Genomic DNA, 17387 nt, shown 5'->3' with positions numbered 1-17387 from the left:
GCTTGCTCATCCATCCGGAGTCCGATTTCTTCTACATCGATCCTCACCTTAAATGGTTCAACGACTGTAACTCCTCTCGATTGTAGTGCCGATCAACAAGTACGACTCATCAACTGTCAATCGAATCTACCAGTTCAACGACCCCTAATCGATAACTACATGGATAAGGTACTTGTTGGCTATTCAATTCTATTCATCTTAATTTCCCGTTTCATATATGTTTTTCATTAGTTCTTTATTTGTATAATCAACCACTTTCTCCCAAAGATGAAAACATTGTTTCTCCAAATCCTTCTCCAGATGCAGCCCTCACAGGGTCCATGAGAAATATATCTAACTACTTATTGGGAGAGCATCATTGAAAGCCTAAATGGTGTTCTTGATACATTAAAAGAATTCCGTGTAAGTTATTTTTATTTATTTATTTTTAAAGCTATAATGAGGACTCTCACTTGTGTCTTCCTATTTTCAGGCGCCACCTGTCATTAGGGTGTATTTCCGGTAATTGGATTTGCTAGACTTGATTAATGATTGAATGATGCATTCATATTCTTCGTGCTCATAAGTTTGAGGAACATGCGGGTGGAAAAACTAGGTACCCTTATAATCACATATATCTGAAGAAACGTAGCTGGTTCATCTGTTAATGAGGAATTCCTTCATGTTTGGAAAGGTGAGACTGATGGCATTTTTGTTATTTATAGATGAAAGGCTTTTATTACTTCTTTTTGTTACATTTTCTTGTAATCTGCGCAGGGGGTCTTCAAGGAAACATGGACATGGGTAAAATAGATAACAATCATCATATGATGCTTATGAACTTGTTCCATGATTTGCCAACTGATGATAATAGTATTGGCTTGGAGTTGGTGTCTTGTTACTTTATGCTTTGGCTTTCAATATCATACTGACTCTCAGTTTGCTTATCTTAATCTTAAGTGTCACTTATTCATATTTCCATCTCTTACATTTTTTTTGGAAGTCTGGTAACTATTTTAATTCGTATCACAGCTCTAAAAGTGCACAGATAGTTCCACCTGATACCGGAGAAAACAATTCAACAGATTCCACATGTTAAATTACTCTTACAGTTGCATGCTTTAAAATTATAGTATATAATTGTCTACTCCCTCCTTCCAAAAAAATGAAACTTTTTCCTTTTTGGGTTATCCTGAAATTATTTTTATAAGCTATATGATGTTGCAATTTACATTATGGAGGGAGTATATGTTAAAAAAACTCCAATTTGCAATTTGCATCTTAACTGGTCATGCAGCTAGCAACCAGGCACCACCTGTTGACTTTTCATAATGTCAATTACTTTTTTTGACATGTCAAACGTATGGCTTCCACCATTCCATGAACAATTAGGTGGCTAGAATTAGAAATCTCTTTTCATAATGTCAATTACTTGACTTTTTCCAGGACATGAATTTGGAAGGTGTACCAGAAACAGAAAGGAAGCTGCAACTGTTGTCAGAGTATTAGTACAACAGTAATCTATAGTTTTGATTGAGTTTCGTGATTATCATACTTTTTCCCTTGATCAAAGATGTAAATATTGTTCGTCAGGTAGTAGGATGAATGTTTGTGTTTTCTGGAATCCGAGATTTGTGATTTTGATGATACGAAATTGGATCACTAGCCTAAAATGTTTTCGTGATGCAATTTCTTCCATATTAGTTGATTATGCTAGATATTCTTTTTAGCTATTTCCTTGTATTAATTGAAAGGATATTAGCATGTTGTTGTTCATAAATTTGTTGTCGGGTCGTTGCTTGAGCTCAACAATGAATGGTTTATTTGTGACAACCTTTCAAGTTGATATTATTTTGGATTACATATAATGGATGATTCAGAGGGAAGTCCTATTAATACTCCTACAACTGAAGAGATATTTGTTGGTGGTGGTTTCCTCTCCAGTCTTATGGAAGACAAATACAGTGCCGCAGTTGCAGTTGCAGTTATTTTCACCATTGTTGTTTCACTGGTTCTTTATTCCATGTTCTTGGGGAAGAAGAAGGTGAAACAAAGTGGTGTTCCTGTTGACGTTGGTTGTGAGGCAGGTTTTGCCTCTCATGCTGCAGGTAGTGGTGGTAAATGATGTTTGTTCTTGATTCTTATTGTAATGCTCTTTGTTATCCATTACACTTGGAATGCTCTAAAAAATCTACAGCTTAACTATAATCAGTTTAGTTTTTTCTCTGTATGTTTTTGATATTATTTTATTATATATATTTCTAATTGAGCTTAGTTTTTTTAAAGCATGTAACTCTTCCAAGGTGGGCAGTTTGAGCTTGGTTTTTTTTAAAGCAGATAACTCTTCCAACTATTACATATGCATCTGGTATAAGAAACTCTATAATGCTTAATTTATCATATTGTTATATGAAGTTACCTTATCATCTCAGTGTGAAACTGCTCAGAGATGATCACTACTGATAAAAGTGCTAAATAGTTTTTTTTAAGATCAGTGTTAGATATAGAGTGGTAGTGAATCTGGTATCTGAACTTTCTTAACCATTTGAATCTTGCTGAAAGAATCAATGCAATGTAGGAATAGAAGCGAATATTGGGTTATGTAGAAAGAAACAACTAAAATGGAACTAAGATTCTAAGGGGTCTTTTGGTCTAAGGGATTTCCAAGGATTGTGGTGAAATGAGATACAAACTCTTTGTTTGGTAAAAAAAAAAAAGAACAGGATTTTAATCCTAAAAAATTAATTGTTTATGAGATTTCATAATTCCCCCTGATGACCAAGTGTTTTGAAATCCATGAATTTAGGATTTCATAGAAAAATCCTTTAACAAATCAACATTAGTTATAATTGGGGACGTTAGATCTATATTTTATTTTATCAAAAGAAAACATTTCACTCAAATTCTGAAAACTAATACGTAATATCTATGTTAATTATAAATTAATTTGTGTACGATAGTGAGAAAATGGTAAAATAATATTTCTACCTTTTTTTTAACTTTTATTATCCTCTTTTAGGTCACATGTGTCAAGTTTGTGTCCGGTTGTAAGTTGGTTTTTACTGGTTCAGCTGATAAAGTAAGTTTAATCTCTCTTTTTTTAATCATTTTCCTTCTTCACCTGTTGTTATAAATACATAATATATTCACATTATAATAAATAAATTTTGCATTGAAATTAAAGTTACTTGTTTATTTATTTGAAGACGGCAAAAATGTTGCAAGGGCCTGGAAATGGAAACTACGATTGTAAGCATGTCTTAAAGGATCCTACAGCCGAGGTACTTAATTATTATTTTAATTATATCATTTTACTTAAGAGTAACAATAATAAATTTTATTATTTTTCTTATTTAGTATATGGATTGTTTAACAGGTGCAAGTTATAACTGTTCATGCTACAAATAACTACTTTGTAACAGCTTCTTTAGACTACTCTTGGTGCTTATATGAGCTTTCATCCGGTTTATGCCTTACATAGGTTTTTATTTATTTTACATTAAAAAAAGTATCTTTGTGACAATGTATCATGTAGTGAAATATAGCACCATATTTTCATTTGTTCATGTCTAAACATTCTATTTATGAAAAAACTACCCAATTATATCACTTCATCCAAATACAAAGCAATTGGATTTTGCCATTTCAAAGTACAATGTACTAGTTATAAAAAAAAATGAAAGTATGATGGCTATAATTGGATTTTTTTTTTAAAGAATAATGCTTTTTTAAGATTTTTTTTTGCTATAATAGAAAGGCATGAAGGTAAGTGCTATAATGGGAGAATTTTCAAAGCAAAATGCCCTAACAAGGAAAATTTTGGAAGGACAATGCTCTAATCCTTTAAATTTGTAGAGTACAATATGTTAATAACATTTTTTTGAAAACACGATGCTCTAATAGAAAGAAATGAAAGTAGGATAATATAATAAACAAATAAATGAGTGTACATTGCTATTTTTCAAGGCATCATACTTTATTTTTTTGTAGCTAAACTTGATTGTGTGATTAATAAAAGTTTTTTTGTTTCACCTAATGTTCAAGTCATTACTTGCCATCCATGCCTAGTGAACAGCAGCCTGGTACACCAGGTGGCAAACAATGATATGGAGGATTTTTATGACATGATATATGAAACAAGAAGGTGCCTCTTTATAGTAATGTAGTATTAGGTTATATAGTTAGGGAAAACCTCTTAACAACAATGTACAATCAGATCCCTTTAATATCAATGTATTACAATTTTTTGACATGATGTTATTCGATGAAATTGATTGTTTTGGTATATATTTGTTTCTATATTTTTGTATTATGCGTAAAAGAGTATCGTAAAGGCACGTCGTATATACTTATTGTAATTGGTTGTTGAAGTTTATGAAATACAAATGCGTGTCATCTTCATTTATGACATGGGATTTAATGATACACAATACGTGTCCTAAATGCGCGTTGTAAGGTTACGACACGCAAATACGTGTCGTCTTCCTTTATGACAGGGCCTTCCTTGATATGCATTGCGTGTTGTAAATGAGCGTCGTAACTGTGCATCGTAAATAGACGACGCGCAAAAGTGTGTCGTCTTTCGTCATCACAGGGGCTTCCTTGACATGCATTTGCGTTTCGTCTGAGGATTTTACGACACACATTGCGCATCGTAAAAGGCTGTTTTTCTAGTTGTGTATATTGCTCGAGCCATGATGTCCCCATAATGGGATTTAGAGGAACCTACTAGGGTGGTACCTTCCCCTTCGCGAAGTAGATTTCCTAATCGAAATGGTGCCTTGGTGGATTTAATTTTTCTTTCCACCTTGGTTTAATCTTGGGAGTGGCTCCATTACTGGTTGTAGAACCTAAGTATAAAAATGACAACGATTAAATACCAGAATTAGTCCTTAATGAAAGAAGGAACAAAATGTGAAAAGAAATGTATTTTCAATTATGTTATGGCTAATGAAATGTTTTGACAATGAGTGAATTGTGGAAAATGTCTATCTGATTTATGTTTTGCAAAGATGAAATGTTTTTAATGAAAATGTGATACATGTTTTGGGTCACAAAGCCACATAGCTCACGAGACATTTTTCTCTTACGTGTCTCTTTTTAATGTCATGTGTCTCAGGTTGTAATTAATGAGAAAGATAATAGATGTAAGATAGAAGTTAAGAGATAGATAATAGAGTGGAACTTGTTCATATCCTTTTGAATTGATATTGATGTAACTCTAATTTGCTTGCTATGGTTGGTATGATGCTTAAAGGTAACACCCAATGTTTTAATCATAAATAGGTTTTATGGGACTGTTTTTGTTAAATGTGGGATAATACCTGTAATGATTTTGTTTAAACCATGACTTTTTAAAGTTTGAAAATTTTGGGGTGTTACACTGTTACGAAGAAAAATGGATAAGTAGCAAAATTATAAGCACACAAGACACAGTATTTACGTGGTTCGGTCAAGGTGACCTATTTCTAGGGGCAGAAGAGGAGTATTCTTTATTTTAGAGCTCACAAATAGGGTTACAAGTACAATTTCACAGACCTAAAACCCTAATGGGCCAAGCCCATTGGCCCATAGGCCCATGAAAGGTGTCAACCAATCACAATCCACCATGCAACATCTTCAGAACATTCTTGAGCAGCATCATCTTCTAAGCATAATAGGATCAATATGGCACAACAAAGGAATCAATATGGTGCATCATGTACCAAGATGGTCCATAATGGTGCAACAGCTTCTTCATGGCGCAACAACATCTCCAGATGGTGCATAAAGGATATGAATGGTGCAATAGGCATCAAGAACATCAAGCTTGAAGCAACAACATCACAATGGAGCAACAGGCACATGCATGGTGCAACAACAAGCCTCATGGCGCTAGATTGAACAAAATGGTGAAAGAGGAGTGCCATGATGGCGCAAGAAGGAGTGTCATGGTGCAAGATCATCCTTTGTGGCACATCTCTTTATCATATGGCGCAACAAGGACCACTTGGTGCTCCATATCCCTCGCAAGTGCTCCAAACCTCTTACAAGTACTCCAAACCTCTTCCAGGTGCTCCAAACCCCTTTGTACATGATTCGTTCATTTGACACTGATTCGTTCCTTTATCTGATGATTATTCCTTTCTCAGAAGATTCGTTCCTTTGTCACATGCTCCACGAACCCCAAGTGCTCCATTGAGGTCCACGTGCTCCCAATGCTCCATGAACATGATCCAAATGTTCAAGTCATATTTAACAATCTCCACCTTGACTTGAGCATCCTTTGAACTCCACCTCAAACAAGAACTTCCTCTCCCTTCTTGCCATTCGTCCCCGAAAAGACCTATCTCCTACGAACATCAACCAAGTCTAAGCAAAGCTTGAACTTCTCCGTGGGAAACGGCTTTGTCAACATACCTATTGGGTTGACCTTGGTATCCATCTTCAGTATTGAAAACTTGTCTCCTTCCAGATTATCCCGAATGAAATTCAGTCTGACATCAATGTGCTTCGTCTTCTCGTGATACATGGAATTCTTTGCAAGACTCAAAGCACTTTGATTGTCACAATACAATACATGCTTCTCCACCATCAGACCAAGACTCTTAATAAGACCTTGCATCCATATGTCCTCCTTTATTCCTTCTGTCATGGACATGTACTCGGATTCAGTTGTGGAGAAAGCAACAATATCTTGCAATGTTGACTTCTAACTGATGGCACATTTGAATAAAGTGAATATGTAGCACGTCCGTGACCTGAACTTCAACAAGTCACCACCATAATCAGAGTCAGAATATCCCACTAAGTCACTCTTCTTATTTGCTCCATACACCAATAAACCATCCATCGTTCCCTTCAAGTATCGCAAGATCTAGTTTACAGCTTCCTAATGAGTCTTCCCTAGATTACTGATAAACCTACTAATCACACTAACTGCATGATCCAAATCAGTTCTTCTATATACCATAGCACACATGAGACTTCCAACAGCACTTAATTATGGAACCCTGCTCATGTACTTCCTTTCTTCGTAGTAGTGGGTATAATGTTTGGACCAATTTTAAAGTGAGCCATGAAAGGAGTTTCAACTGGCTTGGATTGATCATAATTGAAAGACTGCAGGACTTTCTCAGTGTACTTTTTTTGAGAAATACATAACCGCATTGATCTTCTGTCCCTTTGAATCTATATCCCTAGTATCTTCTTTGCTGCTCCCAAATCCTTCATCTCAAACTCATTCTTAAGGGTCGCCTTCAAGTCATTTATTCAAGCCATATCTTTAGCTGCGACAAGCATATCATCAACATATAGCAATAGATATATATATGTAGGAATCTGGTGACAATTCCTTGGAGTATATACAATTGTCAAACTGGTTCTGAGTGTATCCATTCGAGATCATGATTGAATCAAATCTCTTGTACGATTGTCTTAGAGACTGCTTCAACCCATACATGGATTTCTTTAGCAAACATACATGATCCTTCTTAGAATCAAAGAACCCTTCTGGCTAGGACATTTAAATCTTCTCTTCTAAATTCCCATGAAGAAATGTTGTTTTCACATACAGTTGCTCAAGCACCAGATCCAATGCACTCACCATTGCCAAAAGAACCTGAATTTTCTTGTGCTTCACGACTGGTGGGGACACCTCATGATAATCAATTCCTTAATTATGAGAAAACCCTTTTCGCCACCAACCTTGCTTTGAACCTATCTAGTTCAACTTCTGGTATCCCTTCCTTCTTCTTAAGGATCCATTTGCATCCCACTAGCTTCGCTCCCTTTGGTAATGGAACAAGATCCAATGTTTCATTCTTCTCTAAAGATCACATTTCTTCATTCATGGCCATCAACCAGTCATTTGCTTCTTTACTCGCCACAACCTCTTTATACGATTGATGTTCCTCAGTGTCAATGTCTTCTCCAGATGCTAAAGCAAAAGCAATGGAGTCAAGTTCACCTGAAATCACAAATAAGTATACTGAGAAGACTCACCTCGATCGGTAAACAATTAGGTCTCTCACATGAGCTGCCGATGCTAAAGTCCCTCCCACCAAACATATCCACAAACAAAACACTAATTAGAAATTAAGGTAATTACTCCAACATATCAAGTCCAATTACTAAGATAAAACCTCATTTGGGCAAAAGACCATTTTTCCCTTCTAAGTCCACAACCCTTCACAGTTAACTATAAGTCAAACTGTTCAAAAATTCAATGGTCAACCTTTCGCTGACTTACATGCGATGTACGTCTTACTCTACGCAGGTTGTAGAGTCTTATCCATAAAATGGGCAAAAATCAGGCTACGCCGGGTGTAGCCCAGATTATGCACCGCGTACGGTGTAACACCCACAAATCCGGGCTAGTCAATTTAGAGGCACTAGGGATCGAAAACGACTTTTCAACAAACGATTATTTAGAATAAATAATCTTAACCAAATTGTATAATATGTCACAAGGTTTCCGTACATATAAAGAACGCCAAAATCCGAGTTATAACGAAGAAGTTATGACCCGTCGAAGTTTCGCGTCGGAACCGGCACGGCACCGGGAAGCGTAAATAGCAAATTTATGATAGAGCAAGATTTAGCCTTAGCAATCTAAACAAAATTCGTAGAATATGTTAAACTAAGAACATCGATAAAAAGAACGCCCAAATCTGACTACGTATGAAGAAGTTATGATTTTTCGAAGTTTCGGATTAGTAGTGTACAGCCCGAAATTCGAATATTGGATCTAGTGGTTTTTAGCCGACACGACCTAAAAGAGAATCGGAAATATCGTTAAGAGTAGTGTAACGATAAAAAGATGGGCGAAAACGGATGTCGGATGAAGGAGTTATGAGGATTTAACGGACCAATCCTGTCCCGGCACGTTAATAATATAAAATTTAAAATCAAGTCAAAATTAGCCGACGAAGTCTAAACGAAAGTTGTAGAATACGTTCCCACCTTCGCGTGGATATAAAGAACGTCGAAAACGGAGCTCGTATGCGAAAGTTACGAATTTTTAAAGTTGAAGCATGAAATTGTGAAGTCTGTTGCGAGGTTGATGACGTGGCTGCATCTGGGCCGTTCCTTGTTGACCAAGGCTTCGCTTCGGATTGTGACACGCCACCCTCGCGGTACGCCCCGCGTAGGTCTGATCTGATCCATCCGATGAGTGCAAGACAGTTGGGTCCGAGCTGGTGGTCTTATCCGAGGAGTACGCCCAGCGTAGTCCGCAGCCAGCAGCCTATAAATAGCTGGGAGGGCAGCCTTCATTTTTCACACCATTATCCTTCTCTCTCTAAAATACTTTCTCTCTCTAGCTCCTAAACCACCCCCTAAGCCCTAGATAAAATCCCTAGCTCCCGAGGGAAGCCCCGAGGCTCCCGGAGTCCCGAGAAAAAGAGTCTTTCGGTTTCGAAACGCTGCTCCAATTAAGTTCCGGTTTTCGATAAAATTCACTGTTTTATCGAAGGAATATCATTTTGAGAGTATCGAAGCGCTGTCCGAGTGCTGAGTCACCACCTTTCAGGTGAGTGCATAGTCCCTTTCAGCTTACAAATAGATATGAAATATTTTATATAAATTACGTGCTATGTGTGCATATTATCTGAATACTTGCTATTTATGCTGGATGAACGTTTTATACATGTTTTCAATGATTTAAATTGTATATGTATTTTATATCTACAAAATGTGTTGGGTAAAACATGGGTAGATGTATTAGTTGTTGTGTGATAAAATGAAATAATGAGAGGCCTCGTTGTAGATGTTATTGATGATCCAGTCATCTAGCGGAGTATAGAGGACAACCACAGACTATTCTAAACAATCCAATGGAACACTAGCAGGCTTGCAACCTGTAGGTGTTTATTCGAACTGTGTGTTTATTCGAACTGTGTGATTATTCGAACTGTGTGAACTATGTGCTCACCAGGTATACTTCATCCCCTACATGGTTGCCTTTAGGACTTTCATTGCCAAGGAATCCCCTTAGCAGTAGTGTCCATCCCAATGATAGTCCTTAGACTAGGTCCCTTGTGTTAGATGTTTTAGGGATGTAATGTGAGGATAACGGGAATGGGTAATTGGGTTGATTGTTTGATGTTTAAAAATAATAATTATATTATTGTGGGTTGAAAACCCTATGTGCTCACCAGGTTTCCCAACCTGACCCACTCAGTTTATTTATATCACAGGTGTTGATATGAATTCACATTACACTGAGAGATTTAAAGAGATGTAGATCACTAGTGTAAATAAATGTAAGTTCTGTTTATGCTTATGTTTCTATATTAACGATGACATCCCAAACGTTTTAAAATTAAATAAATACGTTTCTTCGAAAATGGTTTTAATAACGTATTTATCATGTTTTTCTGGGAACAAATTCCGCAACGTTTTTATTAAAAGAAGAACTCTGATTTTTATAAAGCATAAACAAAATCGGTCTTTTCTGGCCGTGAAAATGGGGATGTCACATACGGCGTTATAAGCACTTAATACATTTATACATTTCACTCCAAGCTCAAATTTGGGTCCTAATAGCTCCATAATGGATAAAGTTTCCAACTTTATCCATTAGGATGTTCCAAACAACCAAGACCTAGTCTTTAAGTCTAAAAAGGACAAAAAATGCATCTTTCTCAACTTAATCCATTTAGTCTAAGTTTCCAACCTTCAGATCTGAATCAATATGATGTTTAGATGGATAAAGTTTCCAACTTTATCCATAACAATGTCACAGACTTTCAAGATCTAAATTTATGCACTAAAATGACCAAATAGTGGAAAATATGACAAATAACTGGATCTATGAAACCAATGAGCAAGTTAGAAGCTTTTTACTCACAATGGTACATGAATGATGTAATCTTATTCGATCTATACTTGAACTCTTATTCTATACACTTTGCCACCATCGTATTCTTCAACATTCCACCTTCCAATGGAGAAATAATCTCATAAATGATGCAAGTCTCAAAACAAGTGAGGGGAGGCTAGGGTTTCTCAAGGAATGATCTTTGGTGATGGAGGTTGGTAATGAGAGGGTTTCCCATAAGTTAGAGCCCTTAAATAGGGCTCAAAATCGGAGAATTAGGGATTTGATCTACCCAGATTATGCCTTGCGTAACCTAAGTTACGACATGTGTAACTCATTAAAAGCACGTCCAAAATCAACAAGTTACGCCCTACATAACTTTTAGTTATGCCCTGACTAATCCAAAAGTGCCCAATTTCCACTTCAACTTCAAACAACCATCACTTCTTCGTTTCAACTCCGTTTTTGGCGTTCTTTATATGCACATAAAGGTATTGAAGAGCCCCAAAATCCTATCTAATTACTTTTGACTTAAAACATGCTGAATTAAAATTCTTCATTCATGAAAGAAGCCTGAAACATCACTTTTCCTATTTTACCCTTTTTGCTTCGAAGCACAGTTCGATGGCTTTAATCGCTTCCCAATATTTTCAACATCCGATAGGGTCTAAACTCTACTTCCTTGAAGCCCAAGACCTTTACTCCATCCATTTACGACCTGCTATCCCAATAATAGAAACATTCGGAAACTAGGTATTACAGAAATCGGTTCTATGGAAAATGCATAAAGCCAAAAAAACCTTTAAAACCCTAGAAATACATAGAAAATACTTTTAGATATCTATTTTTTTGACTTTATAAACATTAAAATCACATACACACACGAGATTTTGGTGTTTCTAAAGTAATAAAAAGATGTCTCCAAGTTTTTTTTTTTTTGTATTTGTATTGATTTTCTAGGGTTTTTGAGGGTTATTTTTGGGTTTTTATATTTTCATAGAACTCTTCCATATATATAATGCTAACTATTTATGAGCTCGGATTATTTATGAGTTTGAACTATTAAGATTGACATGAGATGGGAGAATAGTAACATTTGTATTGCATGCTTGTTTTGTGAACTATTACTTTTGATTTATGTTTCTGTTGATCTCTTGCTACTGTTTATTTTTACTAAACAATGGTTGACTTTGCATGTGGAAGTATACATTTGGTATTATTGGTTTAACTAACCATTTGATGTTGTATGTCAAGTTTTGGCTTTGAAATGTGTTCAAACCTATATTTGGAGGTTTAACTTAACACCTGTATTTTAAATGAGATGTTTTTTTAATAACTTATATGTTTATTTTTAATATATTGAGTGGTAAATATATTTTTGCTGTTTAGTGTATCCATTTTTCATTCTTTTAATTATATTTCATTTTATCCTCTTAATTATATTTTAGTTTTAAATAATTTTTATTTTTTTACTAACTAACTATTTCTATTAAATATTGTATTGGTAGAAGTTAACTATTGGAGGGATCATTTAATTATAGGTTAAAATTAGTAGAATCATGAATTGATAATTTTTTAAAATCATAACATAGTTTAATCATTGGAGATGTTCTAAGAGCATTTCAAATGATTATATTTTTACAACTTATTACTATTAACGTTTTTTATTGATCACTTTTTACCCTTGGAAAACATAAATTATCTGCCTTTTTTTATACTTTAAAGTTTTGTACATTAAACCCCTTGTGGTCATAATTCATTTTACCACTTGACATATATTAAGTTTTAAATACGCTCTTTCAAAAAAATATCTATATTAAGTTTTAAATAGATATTTTATTTACTAATTAATTGTTTTTGTTAAATATTTAATTTATGAAATATTAATTATAAAGATTATATAATATTATCATGTGGAAGTATACATTTGGTATTATTGGTTTAACTAACCATTTGATGTTGTATGTCAAGCTTTGGCTTTGAAATGTGTTCAAACCTATATTTGGAGGTTTAACTTAACACCTGCATTTTAAATGAGATGCTTTTTTAATAACTTATATGTTTATTTTTAATATATTGAGTGGTAAATATATTTTTGCTGTTTAGTGTATCTATTCTTCATTCTTTTAATTATATTTCATTTTATCCTCTTAATTATATTTTAGTTTTGAATAATTTTTATTTTTTTACTAACTATTTCTATTAAATATAGTATTGGTAGAAGTTAACTATTAGAGGGATCATTTAATTATAGGTTAAAATTAGTAGAATCATGAATTGATAATTTTTTAAAATCATAACATAGCTTAATCATTGGAGATGTTCTAAGAGCATTTCAAATGATTATATTTTTACAACTTATTACTATTAACGTTTTTTATTGATCATTTTTTACCCTTGGAAAACATAAATTATCTGCCTTTTTTTATACTTTAAAGTTTTGTACATTAAACCCCTTGTGGTCATAGTTCATTTTACCACTTGACATATATTAAGTTTTAAATACGCTCTTTCAAAAATATATATATATATATATATATATATATATATATATATATATATATATATATATATATATTAAGTTTTAAATACATATTTTATTTACTAATTAATTGTTTTTGTTAAATATTTAATTTATGAAATATTAATTATAAAGATTATATAATATTATCATTTTGTTTTTTTATAATTATGACCATTAATTTTTTATATTATCTTTTTCTGATATTTTTTTCTAATAAAATATTATAATATTTCAATTGCAATATACATAACATTTAAATAAAATTACATTCTTCATCCTTGTGGTTAGATAGATTTTTTTTAAAATAAGTCTAGTCTTCTTTATTTTAAATTTATATATTATTGTTTCTCAAATTTTTTACTTGTCACACTTTTGGTCATTTAACATTTAACTTTGTTAAATCTATATTATGATCTTCATCACTCATTCCTTCTTTTTTTCAAGAAACCTCGGGCCTAATTCAAACCTCCAAACCGATCATATCAATATAAAATCTAAAATAGATCTTAAATATAATTCTTAAATCAAACATAACATTAAAAAGAAAACCAAAACAAAATTAAAACCTATCATAAATCGTCCAGTAAATCAAAGACATGTATTGCATTCGAGTCTAAGACACCATCTTTGAAACATGATTTTGCACTCCAAGAATCAAATGTCAGTATTTCCAAATGAAGACTTGGAAAAGACAAAGAAAAAAAAAAAAAAAAAAAAAAAAAAAAAAAAAAAAAAAGTGAAATGTGTGATCATTACTTTATCAATGTTTTCAAACACTAGGCGATGTCTTCCCCTCAAAGCGTCCCTCCTCCTACCTCTACGACTTATGGTACACCTCTCCCCTGCGATTAACTAATTTGGTATGTTCGCCCTTTCTTTAACGTAGCCCTCATCTTATTCTATATATTCAAATTAGTAGAAGAAAATTATTTAAACTCAATGTTGATCAAATACTGTATGTAGTTGCTGATGGACGATGGGATGGGGAAAAAGGATGGGTTTGGTGGGTGGTGAAAGGGAAGGGATGGGTTTGTTAAAAAATCAATAATAATAATAATAATAATAATAATAATAATTAAAGTGTATGGGTGCAATGGAACATGGGCGGGAAAGTTTTTAGTGTATTCCTTCTTGTATTGCCACGCGGGAGATTTGTAATCTAAGAGTTGGACAAGTGAATTCTAGGAGAGGTTTTTATTAGGATTATATATATATATATATATATATATATATATATATATATATATATATATATATATATATATATATATATATCACATCAGGGTTAGTCGTTCATTAGTGAGTCATTCATTAGTGTTGCAACACAAGAGAGACAAAATAAAAAATAAAATAAACTAGACATAGGAGTGATTGTAGATTTCCGGCACTACAAAGGTTTTCGAAGGATGACGCTTCACATGATCAGTTAAACAGAAAAGTGAGTGTAGGGTTATGTCATGAGATTTTTTTGAACAATGGTATTTTTTTGAACATTTTGAAAACTTCGTTACCATTTTAAGTAATTGTTATGAACTGGACTTACAAGAACATATTCAATAACATAAACAATGACCAACAGCTTCAAATATTGATTGATAACCTTAAATATAACCAAAAGATTACAAGAACAATTGATAGGATAGCTGATTCGAGATAGCTACTCTCATAAGGAATACATTCCAGATTTCACAAAAAGATTGATATCTCACTCCCTGCCCACTACCCTCTTCTTATACTATCTGTCATAACAAATTAACTAATATAAAATGCCTAAAATGCCCTGCACTAATAAGATTATCTTTATTTAATGATTTTCCCATATTGCCCTTATCTAACATATGGGACCGAAGTTGATGCATAACAATACCCCACCCCAAAAGAACCACCTTGTCCTCAAGGTGGATACAAATAGTGTATACCATCCAAATTCTCTCAATTGGCCTCTTTTTCTTGCCCTCAGCCTTACCATGATCTGCCACCACCATAACAATCACCATATATATTCCACCCACTTGTTCCATTGCACCCATGATCAACTTAACAGCTTCATCAGTATTGCCATTCTCATGAATAATCAAACATGGGGGCAAATATTGGAAACTAGAACCATCATCCTTCTTAAACTTGACTAAAGCCTTAGCAATACCCCATCCTAAAAGATGCACCTTGCCCTCAAGGTGAAAGGAAAAAACGTAAGGCAGAGTTATGAATTCTTCCCAAGTAACTTCCGATATAAGTTTGCCCTTCCACTGTATAATGACTTCTACTTGACTCTCTTTTGATTCTTTAACCTCACTACAGCTACCCTCCTCCATAAATTCAGAGTGAGAAGTTGTCCCCGGTGCAGAATTCCTCTCATTAGATATCACCACAGCTTCTCCATCTTTCTTGTTTTCAGCAATCTTGCTGAACATTTCAATGTGTTTCTTCTTGATAACTTGTAGAATCTTGTTCCGGTGTAGCCTTTCATGGGAATTGTTGACTAGTAAGTCATAGGAATCCACAACATTCCCCAAGGGACCAAGATATTTTTGCATCAGCTCGTTGCAGTCATTCATAATAAACACCCTTCTCATGTGCAACTTGGTGTTGTGCATCTTCTTGCTTTTGTCAAAAGGATCAAACATAGCTCTCTTTAGAACAACTAACTTCCCCTCCTTGCAATATCCATGAATAAAATGATTGTAAGTAATTGAATTAGGCTTCACGTTTGTTGATATAAGCCCATTGAGCAACGCTCTAGCTAGAATGGTCTTTTTAAGCTTACACATGATTTGAATCCTGATATTGTACATTCCAAGGGTTATAGGAACTTCATGCTTCTTCATCATTTCGAGCACTTTCCCATCTTCCTCAAAATTTTCTTCTTTGTAACACCCAATACAACCGTCACGTAGCAACCACAAACTACCATCATGTAAATCTACATCAATTTCTTCAGGGACTTTAGTAGCAATTACTCTCATAATTTCTTGTAGTGTAACAACTACATCCAGAGTAGCCTTGCAACGAACCTGCCTGGTTAGAGAAAAATCATTCAACCAAGTAGGATCAAATAGTTTAACAAAGCTAACTTGTGGGTTTTGCATCCATGTCAGAGCTTTAATCCCCATTGCACCAACATAAGCACATTCACCTGACATAGTTGTACGCACCACCTCCATCAATGGTGCCCATGGACTTGATATTCTACTGTTGTTATCTTCATGTTGAGACTTATGTTCTTCCTGATCATCATTTTCAGCAATTGTATTAACATCTTTTCCTTCATTAATATTGTCACGTAAACTCCAAGGAAAAGCGACAGGACCTTTCCCAATCACTTTGTCTTTCTTTGAACCTTGAAGTTTAGCACGATGACATTTTGTTCCTGCTATTTCGTTTTTTCTCTTAGAATTAGATCACCATCTTGTAGCTCCTCGGTAGGAAACGGTGAAATTGACAAGGGTAAGGTTGATGCGTACGTGAGAATCGGTGCCAAGGTTGCAGATTGTGGGATTGATTTGGTAATCTTTGATTCAATCTCACGTGGTGAGTTTAAGTTCTCTTCATGATTAACTGATTTAAGTAAGATTGGGCTAGATTTTAAACTCTTACCTTTAAACAAGTCGCTTTCCCTGATTCGGTTTATGTGAGCCCAAGGTGTTAGTTTCAGCCCAATTGTCAATTTTAGGCCCATTTTTGCAAAACCCTAAAAATGCTTCTTCCTGTCTATTCTCCCGTCCATCATCTAACAGATCTGTTGTCTCCCTGAGACTCCATCGGTGCTCCGACTGCCTTCCACCATGGTAGTCCGACCACCATGACTCCGCTGCAAACATTGAGGATCCAAATCGCCGGAGGATTAGGAATTTTAGTTCTTCCCAATCTCTAATGGGTCGACGATAGTGTTCTTCATCATACTAGAGAGCAGCGTAGCCCTCTAGTGCCGCTACCGCAACCTCCAGTTTTTCTACTTCTGATTATTGATAATCTACAAATCTTCTCTCTGCCTCAAGAACCCAACCATTCGAATTATTTCCATTAAATAGTGGTATCTCCAGCTTCTTGATTCTCCAGTTGGTTCCTCTGTTGTGTTCGCCT

Source organism: Lactuca serriola, chromosome 3, assembly GCF_051521515.1.
Source record: "Lactuca serriola cultivar US96UC23 chromosome 3, Lser_US96UC23_V15, whole genome shotgun sequence".
Classification (NCBI taxonomy): Eukaryota; Viridiplantae; Streptophyta; class Magnoliopsida; order Asterales; family Asteraceae; genus Lactuca; species Lactuca serriola.
Note: the sequence above shows the minus strand (reverse complement) of the source record.